This window comes from Dendrobates tinctorius, unplaced genomic scaffold (assembly GCF_039654945.1).
Source record: "Dendrobates tinctorius isolate UK_male_01 unplaced genomic scaffold, ASM3965494v1 ptg000030l, whole genome shotgun sequence".
Classification (NCBI taxonomy): Eukaryota; Metazoa; Chordata; class Amphibia; order Anura; family Dendrobatidae; genus Dendrobates; species Dendrobates tinctorius.
In genome coordinates, this window is record NW_027361698.1 from 32,154,980 (window position 1) to 32,171,245 (window position 16,266).

Genomic DNA, 16,266 nt, shown 5'->3' on the forward strand with positions numbered 1-16,266 from the left:
ATACCTCTGTCCAAGAGGGGGATAGTCTTTATATATAGTTTTCAGTTAATGAGATTCTTGTGCTCTGGGGTGGCCTGTGGGGAGAGGGGGTCTTTATGTGATGCTCTGCTTACATATTCAGTGACCTGTTCCCTATTTTACATAATGCATAGAATATTATGGAGTTACAAAAAAAATAACATTAATCAAATTAGCACCAGCAGCGCCTTCACTGTAGTATAACACAATGTCTAATATGCATATACTCATTTATGATTTAGTCCTATGGTATTGTGGGGAGCAAAAATATATATCTTCATCAAAATGGCATCAGCAGTGGCACCTGTGCAGTAGCATCTATCACGTTCCAATAGATGCTACTGGGCAAGCGCCAGTGCCATTTCGCTGGAGAAAAACATTGGCTCCATGAAGAACGCACCGGAAGGCGCCTGCGCAGTAGCATCTCTCGGAACGTGATACAGTAGATGCTACTGCACAGACACTGCCGCTGCCATTTTTCTAGAAAAAAAATTGACTTCATCAAAATGACGCCAGTGGCAGCGCCTAGCAGTAGTATCTATCAATTTTGATGAATCTAATTTTTCTTTTTCTCCAGCAAGATGGCGGCAGAGCTTACACCATTTCGATGAAGATAATTTTTTTCCCCACAATAATATAGGACTAAAGTATGAATGCATATATGAATATTAGCCATTGTATCATGCTAAAGCTCATGCGCCTGCACCATTCTGGAAATTTTTTGGTAACTTTACAATATTCTAAGCAGTATGTAAAATAGGGAGCAGGTCAATGAAGGATCAGTGATCTGTCATAAGCCATAAGGATGAATATCTAAGCAGAGCATCACTTGAACACCCCCCAAACCCCCACAAGCTGCCCTGAAGCACAAGAATCTCATTAACTGAAAACTGAAAATACAGATTAAACAATAACCACAAGTTGGATTTCATCAACCAAGGTATCATTTTAATCAGATAACGGCACCAACCTGACACTGTGTAGGTTACTGAGCACAATCCTGCTGACAGGTTCCGTATAAATGCAGAGAAAAACAGGACAATTTAGTAGATGTATTTAAAAATGTATGCCATTGAATAGAGGACAGCGACTTCAGCTAGAATATTATACAGTCTTGGAATGAACTTAAAAATATGCATTGAATAACAAACTCCATTAATATTACATTTATTTGTGCCTTTTTTTTCATTCGCAGGATATTCAAATGTGGGGCTGTATATCTCTTGGAATATTATTTTCTCATTAATTCATTTCTAAGGACTAGTATAGAGTGACATAAGCATAATTTTGAAGCAGCATTTCACTGCAGCCTGAACTGCTCACTGTTATATAGGACACTTATTTTTAGATAGTGGAGTCTATCTAATATATAAAGCTCAATGTGGTGTGTATGTATGTGTGTATGTCCAGGATTGGCATCCGCACCGTCGCAGCTACAGCCACAAAATTTGGCACAGTCACATGTCTGGACCCTGAGAGCGTCATAGGCTATGTTGTGAGGCAAAATTGTAACCCCGCGCGTTCCAATTCACCAAACAATTTTGCCCCTATCTACATAATTGGGAAAAAGTGTATGCATGTATTGGCATCTGCACCGTCGTAGCTACAGCCACAAAATTTTGCATAGTCACCAGGAAAAGTGTTGGAGGCAAATTGACAGCTACCAGATGTGAACAAGGGGGTCTTAAAGAATAAGAGCGATTGTGCCAAAGAGTATATACCGTACAGTTGCTAAGATGGGGCCCTGATATGGGATACTCACCACACACGGGGATATGAACACACACACAAAATGCGCCACACACTACCACGTGCTTCAACACATATACCACCCTCAGCACACATTTCACCACACATACACCAACTCGCCACATAAAAGTCAAAACACAAAAGTCGCCACTCAAAACTCGCAACACTGTCCCAGAGCTGTTTAAAAGATGAAAAATGAGCTGTGATTGGTTGCTATCAGCAACAGTTTTCTTTGTAGACAGTTGTGGTAACTGAGGCCTATTATTCTGATCATTTCTATGGTGTTATCGTCCTTCTGTAAAGCTGGAAATAACACAATTTATTACCGTGCCAACACAGACCACCCTCTGACACAGACTGCAGGGGGAGCCCAGTATAACACAAGATAGGATTAGATACACGACTCAGCAGTCAGTATCACACAGGATAGGATTAGATACACAGCTCAGCAGTCAGTATCACACAGGAGAGGATTAGACACATGGCTCAGCAGGCAGTATCACACAGGATAGGATTAGATACACAGCTCAGCAGTCAGTATCACACAGGATAGGAATAGATACACGGCTCAGCAGACAGTATCACACAGGATAGGATTAGATACGCAGCTCAGCACACAGTATCACACAGAATAATATTAGATACACGGCTCAGCAGTCAGTATCACACAGGATCGGAATAGATACACGGCTCAGCAGACAGTATCACACAGGATAGGATTAGATACGCAGCTCAGCACACAGTATCACACAGAATAGGATTAGATACAAGTCTCAGCAGTCAGTATCACACAGGATAGGATTAGATACGCAGCTCAGCACACAGTATCACACAGAATAGTATTAGATACACAGCTCAGCAGACAGTATCACACAGAATAGGATTAGATACACGGCTCAGTAGTCAGTATCACACAGGATAGGATTAGATGCATGGTTTTTATGTGCAATATAATCATTATAATTTGTTATAACTAACCACAGTTGGTTACTATGCCCAGGCAACGCCGGGCTCTTCAGCAAGTCTAATATATAAAGCTCAATGTGTGTGTGTGTGTGTGTGTGTATGTATGTTTGTGTGTATGTCCGGGATTGGCATCCGCACCGTCGCAGCTACAGCCACAAAATTTGGCACAGTCACACGTCTGGACCCCGACAGCGTAATAGGCTATGTTGTGAGGTGAAATTTTAACTCCGTGCGTTCCAATTCACCTAACAATTTTGCCCCTATCTACATAATGGGGAAAAAGTGAAAGGAAAAGTGTAGGAGGCAAATTGACAGTTGCCAGATGTGAACAAGAGGGACTTAAAGAATGAGAGTGATGGCGCCAAAGAGTATATACCGTACAGTTGCTAAGGTGGGGCCTTGACATGGGATACTCACCACACACGGGGATATGAACACACTCACAAAATGTGCCACACACTACCACGTGCTTCAACACATATACCACCCTCAGCACACATTTCACGACACATACACCATCCTTGCCACATAAAAGTCGAAACACAAAAGTTGCCTCTCAAAACTCGCAACACTGTCCCAGATCTGTTTAAAAGATGAAAAATGAGCTGTGATTGGTTGCTATCAGCAACAGTTTTCTTTGTAGACAGTTGTGGTAACTGAGGCCTATTATTCTTATCATTTCTATGGTGTTATCGTCCTTCTGTAAAGCTGGAAATAACACAATTTATTACCGTGCCAACACAGACCACCCTCTGACACAGACTGCATGGGGAGCCCAGTATCACGCAAGATAGGATTAGATACATGACTCAGCAGTCAGTATCACACAGGATAGGATTAGATACACAGCTCAGCAGTCAGTATCACACAGGAGAGGATTAGACACATGGCTCAGCAGGCAGTATCACACAGGATAGGATTAGATACACAGCTCAGCAGTCAGTATCACACAGGATAGGATTAGATACACAGCTCAGAAGGCAGTATCACACAGGATAGGATTAGATATGCAGCTCAGCACACAGTATTACACAGAATAGTATTAGATACACGGCTCAGCAGACAGTATCACACAGGATAGGATTAGATACGCAGCTCAGCACACAGTATCACACAGAATAGTATTAGATACACGGCTCAGCAGACAGTATCACACAGAATAGGATTAGATACATGGCTTAGCAGTCAGTATCACACAGGATAGGACTAGATGCACGGTTTTTATGTGCAATATAATCAGTATAATTTGTTATAACTAACTACAGTTGGTTACTATGCCCAGGCAACGCCGGGCTCTTCAGCTAGTTGTACATAAAATTGAAGACAAAATAGGAAGACTCCATGGTGAAGTCCTAGTGATAATAAAAAGTGAACAGTGTATGGAATCAGAGGCATAACTAGAGTCCAATGGACTCTGATGCAAATTTTGGACCCAGGCCCCAACCTCCATGTTTGTGAGATGTATGGGCACTTGTAGAATTCCATATCCTCTGTAGACATACGTGTTCATCCCCATGTGACAATGTCTCCCATCCTGTAATAATGTCCCTGATCCTTTCCTATATCCCCTCCTATATTCCTTTCCTGTAATGATGTATCCCCATCCTCGGCCCCTACCAGGTATAATATCCTCATGGATGCGTACATCCCTCTGTATTCATTCCTTATTTGACACAATTTTTCATGGTGTTCTGTCCCCGCTTTACACCAGCGCGTGTCTCATAACTACAGATGAGGTAACCTTTCAGGGTTCGTAGGAGATCTATGTGAGAAATCTAGTTTGTGATTGTGGGGAGAGGAGATTAAAGGGGATCAGGAAAGGAGGTCTTGTGACGATCAGAGGTGGTGTGAAGGTAAGTACCAGGAGACTAGGTCACAGATGTATGAAAGAGACAAGTTTTGGATCCCTTTGTATGCCAAACTTAAAGTTCAGAACCAGAGTCTCTTGGCAATGGGGAGCAAGTTCAGGGATTGACAGAGGGGAGCTGTCCCACAATGAAGGTGCAGATGGAGTAGAATAGGAGTCCTAAAACTGAACCTTAGGGGCACTGACAGATAGGGGTGCGATGAGGAGGTGGTGTTTGAGTGGGAGACACTGAATGTGCTGTCTGTTAGGTATGAAGAGATTCAAGATAGGGCCAAGTCTGTGATGCCAAGAGATGAGAGAGTCTGTAGTAATAGGGAATGGTCCACTGTGTTGAATGCAGATGACAGGTCCAGGAGGAGGAGGACAAAGTAGTGTCACTTGGACTTGGCAGTTAGTAAGTCGTTGTTGCCTTTAGTCAGAGCAGTTTCAGTGAAATGGTGTGGTTGGAAGCCACATTGTAAGCGATCAAGGGGGTGGGTTAGTTTTGGGATGAAGACTGTTGTAAGATTTGTGAAGAAGTGGGACAGGACTGGGTCAAGTTCACAGGTGGAGAGATGTGATTTGGAGAGTAAAGAGGAAAATTGATCTTCTGTGATGGTGAAGTTGGTTTTGGAGGAGGAGAGTTGAGTAGTTATGAGGAGGGTCTGTGGGGACTTTAGATATAAGCTTTGCCTTATGTTGTTAATCTTCTGCTTAAAGAATGAGGCAAAGTCTTCAGCTGAGATGAGAGGATTGGAGGGGTGGGATCTGGGGGACAAGGAGAGAATTGAAAATACTGAATAGATTCTCAGTGTTGTGAGACAGGGATGATATGAGAGAAGAGAAGTAGGTTTGTTTTGGTGCAATGACAAATTGAGCAGCATTTTGACAACTTCTGTTACTAGATGGGCTACTCGACTCCCTTTCTTTGGCAGCTGCACATGGTTATGCCTTGTAGATGAGATACAGAATGTGCTCCAGGGGATAGCAAGCTCTGCATCAAGTGAGCTCTCCTCCACTTCCTCCACCTTAACATCACACACAGTACAGTCCTCATAAGAGGCACCCCAATTACCCTTGTTTCACCCCACATGACAACTCTCCAACTGCCCAACTGACTTTGGGGAACCATAGATGGGTGAATCTTCAGAGCTGTTTGCACATTCTATTCCATGCTTCAAATATTCACAGACTTGAGAGGTAGGAAAACATCTGCACCAATGGGCAAAATTTTTTGCAGTTGGATCCTGGCTGGACGAAGTAGGGTCCGAGCAGAATCCAGACCCTTGTATCCAGATGTTAACACGCGGGGGTGTAGGTGACCACAAAGGATGACTCAGCTCCCGTTATTTGATGACTTTGTAAAAAAAAACTACTGAGTAGAGGCCAAAAATCCAATAATTTGCCTATTACATGCATGAAATGGAACTTGCACAATCAACATGCATTAGTCTGGTAATCTCACTGTCCTAAAATGAGGACTAGCAGGCCTTGCCAACCACCGGCCCACCCATTAATCATATCTGCTGCTTCTTTCTCCTCCAGTAATGTGGCAAGTGTTCTTGCACAGTTCTCCAACCGCAGAACCTCCATTTGTTTACCAGCTACAGTCGTGGTGCTGTTACAGAAGTGGACCAATCTCAGACAATGAGCACATCACATCTTTCTCAATCCACCATAACATCGGCGCTTGCACCTCATTCATAGTCCAGCAGTTTGATGTGTTCACCCTACTCCACCCTCTGTCAGCACAGCAGACAGCCCTCATTTGTGCAGTTGTGGGCAAGTAAATGATTGTTTCCTCCAACACATGGCAAATCTAAGAGCTTGAACTTCACTGTCTTCAATCTACTAATAATAATAACCTTTATTTACACTGTGTTCCAAATTATTATGCAAAAAATATTTCCTCATATTTTCTCTAAATTACCTATATGAATTGCAGTCATTGTTATTTTCCAGTCATCTACTATTCTAGTATAATTGCAATGTTTTTGAACAAACTGCCTATGAAAAAAGTAAATTTTTTAAAATAATAAACACTCAAAATGCATGTTCCAAATTATTATGCACAGCAGAGTTTTCAACCTTTTTATTTTTATGTTGAACAAAAAAATGGTCAGTTGTGAAATTATAAGCATTATCAGCTTATTACAAAATGAAATCAAACAGTTTTCAAGTTAAAACTTTATTCTAGGTGAGGTTACATTTGCACATAGGACCCCTTGTTCCAAAGAAGCTTCTGCACTCTCTCGTCAATTGAATTTGTCAGTTTTTGGATGGTTTGTGCTTCAATTGTTTTATATGTGGACAGAATACCCTCCCAGAGCTGTTGCTTAGATGTGAACTGCCTCCCGCCATCATAGACACGCCTTTCGATGATGATTCAGAGGTTCTCAATGGGGTTGAGGTCAGGGGAAGATGGTGGCCACACCATAAGTTTGTCCTCCCATAGCAGCCAGAGATGCAGATGTTATTTGCAGCATGAGACGGTGCATTATCATGCATGAAAATGATCATGCTGCGGAAAGCACGGTTCTTCCTCTTGAACCATGGCAGGAAGTGCTGTATTAGAAACTCCACATAGATTATGGAGTTCATCTTAACCCCTTCAGGGATCCTAAAGGGGCCGACAATCTCTCTCCCCATGATTCCAGCCCAAAACATTACTCCACCTCCTCCTTGTTGGCGCCTTAGCCGTGTTTTCATGGGGTGTCCATCAACCAGCCATCCTCCACTCCATCCATCTGGACCATTGAGCGTTGCACGGCACTCATCGGTGAACAAAACAGTTTGGAAGTCAGTCTTCATGTATCGTTTGGCCCACTGGAGCCGTTTCTGCTTGTGTGCAGTGGATAGAGGTGGTCGACAGGATGGCTTACGCACAGCTGCAAACCTCTGAAGGACCCTGCATCTTGTTGTTCGGGGGACGTTGGAGGCACCAGCAGCTTCAAAAACTTGTCTGCTGCTATGACAAAGCATTTTTACAGCTGCTCTTTTAACATGATGCAATTGCCTGTTGGAAAGAGTCCTCAATTTCTCCTTATCAGCACGCACACGTGTGTGCTGGGAATCAGCTACATACTTCTTAATTGTGCGATGATCACGATGAAGTGTCTTGGCAATGTTGATTGTAGTCATGCCTTGACCTAAATACTCCACAATTTGTTGCTTCTCAGCAGCCGACACATCCTTTTTCTTTCCCATTTTGGCAAAAAATGTAGGCTGCTTAATAATGTGGAACAGCCTTAGTCTTGCCTTTATTTGGACACACCTGCCAAACTAATTTGCACAGGTATCTGCAATTGCTTTCAGTGATATAAAGAGCCCTGACACACATCACCATCAATGAGTTTAAATGACAAACAAAAAAATTCTAACCTTATCACTCCTAAACTCTTTTTGCTTAATAATTTGGAACACAGTTTATATAGTGCAAACATATTCAACAGAGCAATACAAGTCAGCAGTTGATATAAAACAGTCATAAGTTACAGTTAATGATAATAAAACAAACCAAAAATAATGATAATCCAGCTCTTTAGAGCTTACAATGAGGTGGGGGTGACACAGAGCACAGGTGCTTATTTACAATGATGATGGTGTTAGGCGTCAGATTCCTGACGCTGCACAGCGGGAATCCAGAGAAAGACATCCGGTGATCCCCCATTCCGCTCCGACCGCTCAGACTCCTGCTCAGCAATCACGGCGAGCCAGGAATTCTGCTCAGACTCGTTCTGTGAGCCTGGATGTTGCTGCCACCTCTGGTGCAGCAATGGTAGCGCAACCTGCTCTGCAGGGAACTGCTCCAGAGGCTAAGTCCTCGTGCCGTGCTACTGGGCATGTCCGCAACTTGTCCTCTCAGTGGAGAGCAGGGGTCACATGTCCAGGTCCTGCGTCGGATCTGATTGGTTCTTCCCAGGTTACTGGAAGGTCCCGGAAGCGCATGGCTATAAAAAGCCCGCATGGTGGCTCGGCCATGCGCTAGTGTAGACCTTTTATGCTATGTGTGAATGGTGATGGATGCATGTTCTGGTGACTGACTTATTGGAAACCCCTACCCTCTGATATTACGAGTGGTGACCGAGTGTGTATAGTCAGCTCCAGGTAGTGGCTTGCTATTGGCCACTGTGCTACTGCACCTAGCACTAGCGCCCGTCGGTGTCCGCCCTGTCGGCACCGTCGTCTAGCAGCGATAGTTACCGCCACGCCTGCGCTTAGCAGTTCTGCGCGCTGCGCTTAGCCATCCTCTGGCGTTCACGGTTGCGACGCCGCCCGCTGGTTACCTTGTGCGCTTAACAAGGTCAGCGCCTTTGTATTTATTTCCTTAAGGTTCTCTGTGTCTGAACAGAGCCGGCCTTAGCCGCTCGGGTGACGTTAACCTGAACGCACTACTTCACCCATTGGAGTATCTGCCATTGTCCAGCAGCGGTCTTATCATCTACCGCACGGTGGACCCCGGGCGGCGAACACACCTTCTATTATTTTTATTAGGTGCGTTCCGCCGTCCATAACAGATGGTCCAGCAATCTTGACGAAATGGAGGGTAGATAAAGGCAGCAAGAAGCTTTTGGGTATGGTTGAGTTTGATGGTGAATTATGTTAAGGGAAGTAGACAATAGGCTATATATAAAAACAGCTTTTTTAAGGAATGTGATAGGCCGCCCTAAACAGATGTGTTTTTAGAGAGCTACTAAAAATGTGTAAGTTGTGATTTCCTGGGGTAGAAAGGATAAGAGGTGAGTTATCTAGGTAGGAGATTGAACAGAGCAGGATAAAGACCAGATCAGGGGTGTTCCCGTCTTTGTGTGTCTCAGAGGTTGAAAGTTATGAGAGGCCACGAGAAGTTGGTAGAAACCAAAGCTGGGATACAGTTGGGGAGGTGGGCCTGTTGAAGTCTCCCATGATAAGGGTTGGCAATTCTGAGGACATGAAGTGTGGCTGCAAGGCAGAAAAGTGGCCAAGGAATAGGGTGGGTGAGCCTGGGGGGCAGTATACGACTGTTACTATGAGGGAGAGTGGATGGAAGACCCTGATGATTTGGACCTCAAAAGAACAATGGCATCCAATCCGCCTCTATTTACTTGTTCAAAAACAGGATTGGTGGTGACAGTGAGGAGTGTAGAGTTATCATGTCGTTAGCAGTGATCGTACGGTGGTATATATACATTCCATGCTTTGAAATCTGGAAATATACGTATATGCCATACACTCACTATTAGTTTTCTGATAACTTTATTGTGAACAGCCTTCTCGGTTGATCTTTACCCAATCTTGTAACTGTGTGGACTATAGGGGTCAGCTGAGAGGTCTTCGCTCCAAAGATCACAGTGGGTGGTTCTGTGTGCCTCCCAGCCTCTGATCTCTGTTATAATTGGATATCAAATCTGATGGCCAAGAAAATGCAGGCTTTTCGTCTTGTGGATACAGACAGTTTCCAAAAGCTAATGCCATTGCAGTTCCCCAGTGCCAGTTGCCCAGTCACCCATTAGTTCTATAAGAAAGATGTGCCTGTGCTACACCAGCATGTCACAGAAAACATCACCTATTCCTTAAAAAAAAAAAAATCAGTGGGTGACAGGGTGGGGACAGGCAGGGAAGGAGATGCTCCGCAAGCCTTGGAATCCCCAAGGCTTGCAGGGCGCTTGTAGACGGAGAACTAAACCACTATACACCATAAGGAGAACTAAACTACTAGACAACAGAGCTTGATGAAATAAACTACTAAACACCTAAACTTGGATAACTAAAACAATACACACCAGAATATGGAAAACTAAAATATTAGACAACAAGTCTTGGCGCAGTAAACTACTAAACACCTAAAGTTGGATAACAAAAACAATGCACACCAGAAGATGGATAACTGAACTACTAGGCAACAGGGGTTGGAGATCTAAACTACTACACACCAAGGGATGGTAAATTAAAACTCTAGACACCAAGCTGTCACTAGATAGCAAATCTTGGAATCCCCAAGGTTTGCAGGACATACCTCTGTATGTAACCCTTCCTCCACCACATGTAGGTACTCCACCTGTGCCCTCAACCTCTTCCTTAATAAGGCACACTTTCCAATACTGCAGAAAATATCCCCCACACCACCACCATACTGTGTAGCCAGGGAAACCCGCAATCAGGGAGTGTTTAACCCCTTGACCCTGAAGCCTGTTTTGAACTTCCTGACCAGGCCATTTTTTTCAATTCTGACCACTGTCACTTTATGAAGCCATAACTCTGGAACGCTTCAACGGATCTCAGTGATTCCGAGATTGATTTCTCATGACAAATTGTACTTCACGATAGTGGTAAAATTTCTTTGACATGACTTGTGTTTATTTGTGAAAATATCGGAAATTTGGCAAAAATTTTGAAAATTTTGCAATTTTTGAACTTTGAATTTTTATGCCCTTAAATCAGAGAGATATGTCACACAAAATAGTTAATAAATAACATTTACCACATGTCTACTTTACATCAGCACATTTTGGAACCAAAATTCTGTTTGTTAGGAAGTTATGAGAGTTAAAAGTTGACCATTGATTTTCCATTTTTTCAACAAAATTTACAAAACCTTTTTTTTAGGGACCACCTCACATTTGAAGTCACTTTGAGGGGTCTATATAACAGACCAGATAACAGAAAATACCCAAAAGTGACATAATTCTAAATTGCACCCATCAAGGTACTCAAAACTACATTCAAGAAGCTTATTAACCCTTCAGGTGCACCACAGGAGCTGAAGCAACGTGGAAGGAAAAAATGAACATTTGACTTTTTAGTCACAAAAATGATCTTTCAGCAACATTTTTTTTTACAAGGGAAAAAGGAGAAAATGAACCACCAAAGAGGTTGCGAAATTTCTCCTGAATACGGTGATACCCTATATGTGAGGGAAAACCACTATTTGGGCGGCGCTCGGCAGGGCTCGGAAGGGAAGGAGCACCTATTGACTTTTTAACGCAAAATTGTCGAATTGAGAGCCAACGTCATTTCGCGTTTGAACCGCCCCTGATGTGCCTAAACATTGTAAAACCCCGACAAGTGACCCCATTTTGGAAACGAGACCCTTGAAGGAACTTATCTAGCTGTGTGGTGAGCACTTTCAACCCCCAGGTGCTTCACAGAAGTTTTCCAGAAAATGATCTTATAGCAACAATTTTTTTTATTTTCGCATTGGTAAAAGGAGAAAATGGACTGCTAAAATTGTTGTGCAATTTCTCCTGAGTACGTCGATACCCCATATCTGGGGGAACCACTGTTTGGGTGCATGACAGAGCTTGGAAGGAAAGGAATGACGTTTTGGATTGCAGACTTTGATGGAATGGTCTGATGCTGTAATGTCAAGTTTGGAGATCTCCTGATGTGCCTAAACAGTGGAAATCTGCCACAAGTGACCAAATTTTGGAAACTATACCCCTGACGGAATTTATCTAGAGGCATAGTTTTATAGTAATAATTATAATGTGGTGTATTAATTTATAAGGTGTTGTGTGTAAGTTTGATTATAAAAGTTTTTTGTGTCAGGTTAAAAACAAAATGTATTAATTTGTGGACGAGTAGTATGCTTTGAACCAATTATTAATGCAAAGGCCAGGTTTCTCAGTGCTGGTTTCACAATGGTAAATTGTGTCTTTTCGGATTGCCCTCTTGGAGCACTCTCTGCACCGTTTTTGTGATCATCCTTTCCTCACTGTTTGAGGAACCTCTCCTGGGAAATGTTGACCTGGGAAAATATTCGTTTCAGAAGTACTGGAACTCTCACCTTTCTGAGTGTCAAACATTAGGACCTTGATGACTACCTCCTGAAACTGAAGGAAGGTCGCCGTAATACCTGCAAATCGGAGCAGCACAAAAGCATTGTAAGAAAAGGAAGAAAGGTCCAGCTCCAGAAATTTAAAATCCAGGATTTTTATTGTATCATGTTTAAAATACATTCATGGCTGCTTTTGATCAATTAACGGCAACAAAGTTCACCCCATGGGGATATTCTCCAGGTCTCTGTATGCGTTTCGAGCACAAATGCTCTTAGACTCAGAGTAAAAAGCATTGTACAGTGCCATCTGTACAATGTGCACTGCCAATTTTTGCCAATTTCTGTACCATACTTTGGCTTTTTGCATGGCATTGTATGGTTGGAGGACCTGATCTGAGAGATCTACACCCCATGTATGATTGTAATCCATGATATAATCTGGCTTTGATACTTGTGTTGTGGTACCACGAACAGTGACAAGGGAGCTGTTTTCACGGTGTATGGTGGCCAAGATAAGGACATCCCTTTTGTCCTTATACTTGACCACCAGCATATTGTCGCTGCTTTGGGCTCTGCTTATGCATTTTCTCAGCCCTTGCCCAATTAGCAGCTTAGGGAGGCCTCGCTGATTTTTTTCTCATGGTGCCAAATGCACCTGTACTTCTGGCAGAGAGGGTCTTGAAGATCGGGATGCTGGTGTAAAATTTAACAATGTAGAGGTGATAACCTTTATCCAGCAGTTCGTGCAGCAATTCCCACACAATTTTCCCACTCACCCCCAAGACGGGTGGGCATTTATGGGGGTTAATCTGGGTGTCCTTACCCTCGTAGACCATAAATCTGTGTGTACCCTGAGGTACTCTCGCACAGTTGGTATAGTTTTATTCTGTACCTGGACCTCTTACTGGGCAGGTACTGCCGGAATTTTAGCCTCCCTTTTGCAATGAACTAGAGATTGTGAACCCCATTGGGGACAGCCATGATAATGTCTGTAAAGTGCTGCAGACTAAGATAGTGCTATATAAGCTATGCATAATAAATTAACTTATTAACCCTGTAGTAAGTTTGGAAATAAAATAATTTTATTCTTGCAGTGTGTTTATTTGAAATAAAACAAAATAGCCTGTTTTACACATTTATTTAAAAACAAAAAACAAAGTTATTCTCACCTTACACCTCTTCCATTGAAACCCTTCTCCCCTGTAAAGGACAGAAAATGAATAATAAACAATGATTATACTCACCATATGTCTAATCCATTGAAGCCCTTGTCCCCTGGAAAAAAAAATAATTAACAACCATGCTCTTTACCTGTCTGAAGTGAAGGTAAACCATACTGTCCCATGCCATAATCCATCTCTGCGATATCTGCTTTATAACCTGAATGGTGGCATGATGCAACTGTCCAGGCTAAAAACCATGCACCATGAAGTGCTTCAAGCACAGCTTTAGTGACAAGATCACTGCGAACACCATGAGAATTTAGACTCATAAAACCAATGCGCAATGTGCAAGGGGTAACAAAAATTAGAATAAGGCTCTCCGATACACTCTGCAACACATGCAGGTGAGTCCTTCAGACACATAGACACACCAGCACCTCGGAAGACATGGTAAGCGTGGTCGAAATGTGGAAAGACTTTATGAGCACGCAAAAGCATCTGGCACCACCATCTGATATGGTCTGTATTAGCAGGAGGTAGAGTTACAACTATATGGTGGTAGTGTCTACACGTGTCCTCGCACTAACAGATGGGTCTGCCCATTTAACTTCTAAGTCTCCAAATTGGACACATGGCCTGAACTTGCCCTTCATGCCTTGGAAGTGCTGAGATGCCCTGCGGCAAGTGTACTGTCAGAACTTGTGTTTAGCATGGCAGGGGGGGTTGACACTGACAGGCGCTTACGCCTGTCCACATCCAATGTGTGGAAGCTACTATTCCTTAAAATGAACCAGGCGTGGATTCCACAGTACTCGCCCATACTGTTGGATGACTAGACAACTATGACAGCTGCATTCAGCCAGTCTTCAACACTATTTGCGATTCTTTGCATTTGGGCACCTTGTCCCCAAATAAAAAAAGCCAAAAAACTGTGTTGGCTACCTCTTCATCTGCCTCTTCTATCTACACCGCCACATCCACCTCCTCTTCCAGTTGGACCTCCTTCCCCTGGTTGTAGCTCCTTATTTTATTTTGGGTTCATTCTACATTCTTTGAAGTCATTTTCATAAAAAAAAAAAATTGCTGGCTTACTTCTCCCTTGCCTTTTTACACCCATTCAGACACATGCCATGTGGTTCTAGATTGCTAAGTTAGTCAAATTCTAGTCTTTTTTAAGTGTTACATTTAAAAATAAATAAAATGCATGAAGGAAAAAAATACAAAACATGCAAAAAAAAGACAGTTTTGCATTAGTCCTGCCCTGCCTCTTCAACCCATAGCAACAATTGCACCTCTTCCACCACTTGGACCTACGCCTCATGATTTTATATAGCTAGTTTTAGTTTTGTAAATTCTAGGTTGCTTTAAGTGAGTTACATTTAAAAGATTAAAAAAAACAATGCTGGATTACTCTTTCCTTGACTCTTTATTTATTTTATTCAGTTATATACTGCCATTCTTTACACAGCACTTTACACACATTATTGCCACTATCACCATTGGGGCTCACAATCTAATATCCCTTTCAGTATGATTTTGGAGTGTGGAAGGAAACCCATGCAAATAAAGATAAAAGATACAAACTCATTACAAATGTTGTCCTTGGTTGGACCCAGGACCCCAACGCTGCATTGCTAACTACTGTGTTACCCTGCCTCTATACCACCATGTCCACCTTATCCTCCACTTGGACCTGTGCCTCCTGGTTCAAGATTCTTATTTTTTATTTCTACTCTGCTTAGACAGGGCAGAATGCAGCTGTAGTGAGGAACAGTATTAGGTTTTGCGTGTCCACAGCTTTACAAAAACACTCTCGATGTGTACACTGCATCCGTGTTTGTAGTAGTACCATGCATAACCAAAAGTTTTTACAGTTTTCAACTGTGTCGGTGGGAGTGATGTGTGTGTATAAACATATTTTTCTACTCTTATGCAGCCATGTCTGTGATAGCACTCTGCCAAGAGCCGCTATGTGTATTCTTTAACCCATGTCTGCTGGAGTATTTTGCCAAAAGCAGCTGTGTGCATTTTTTAACTCATATCTGTGGGAGTACTTGCCAAAAGCCACTGTGTGTATTCTTTAACCCATATCTGTGGGAGCAATGTGCCTTTAACCCCTTAAGGACGAAGCCACTTTGTAGGTTAATGACCAGACCTTAATTTTAAATCAGACCACTGTCACTCTGGAAGGCTTCAACGGATCCCGCTTATTCTGAGAACATTTTTTCATGACATATTGTACTTCATGTTAGTGGTAAAATTTATTCGATATGACTTGCATGTATTTATGAAAATAATGGAAATTTGTCAAAAATTTTGAACATTTTGCAATTTCCAAACTTTTAATTTTTGTACCCTTAAATCAGAGAATGATGTCACACAAAATAGTTAATAAATAACATTTTCCACATGTCAAATTTACATCAGCACTATTTTGGAAACAGAATTTTTTTTGTTAGGAAGTTATAAGGGTTAAAAGTTGACCAGCGATTATTCATTTTTCCAACAAAATTTACAAAACTATTTTTTTAGGGACCACCTCACATTTGAAGTGAGTTTGGGGGGTCAATGTAACAGAAAATACCCAAAAGTGACACCTGTTATGAATGAGTCACCGAGGAGGATGGCAGGAACAGGTTAAGCCACCAGAAGACCTGAGAGGTTGGTAACTAAGCAGATTGCAGACCCCTGATCCTATCCGCACAACTAGCAGTAGCCGTGGAGCGTTCCTACGATGCTCTAGATGCTTCGTCACAGCCGGAAGACTA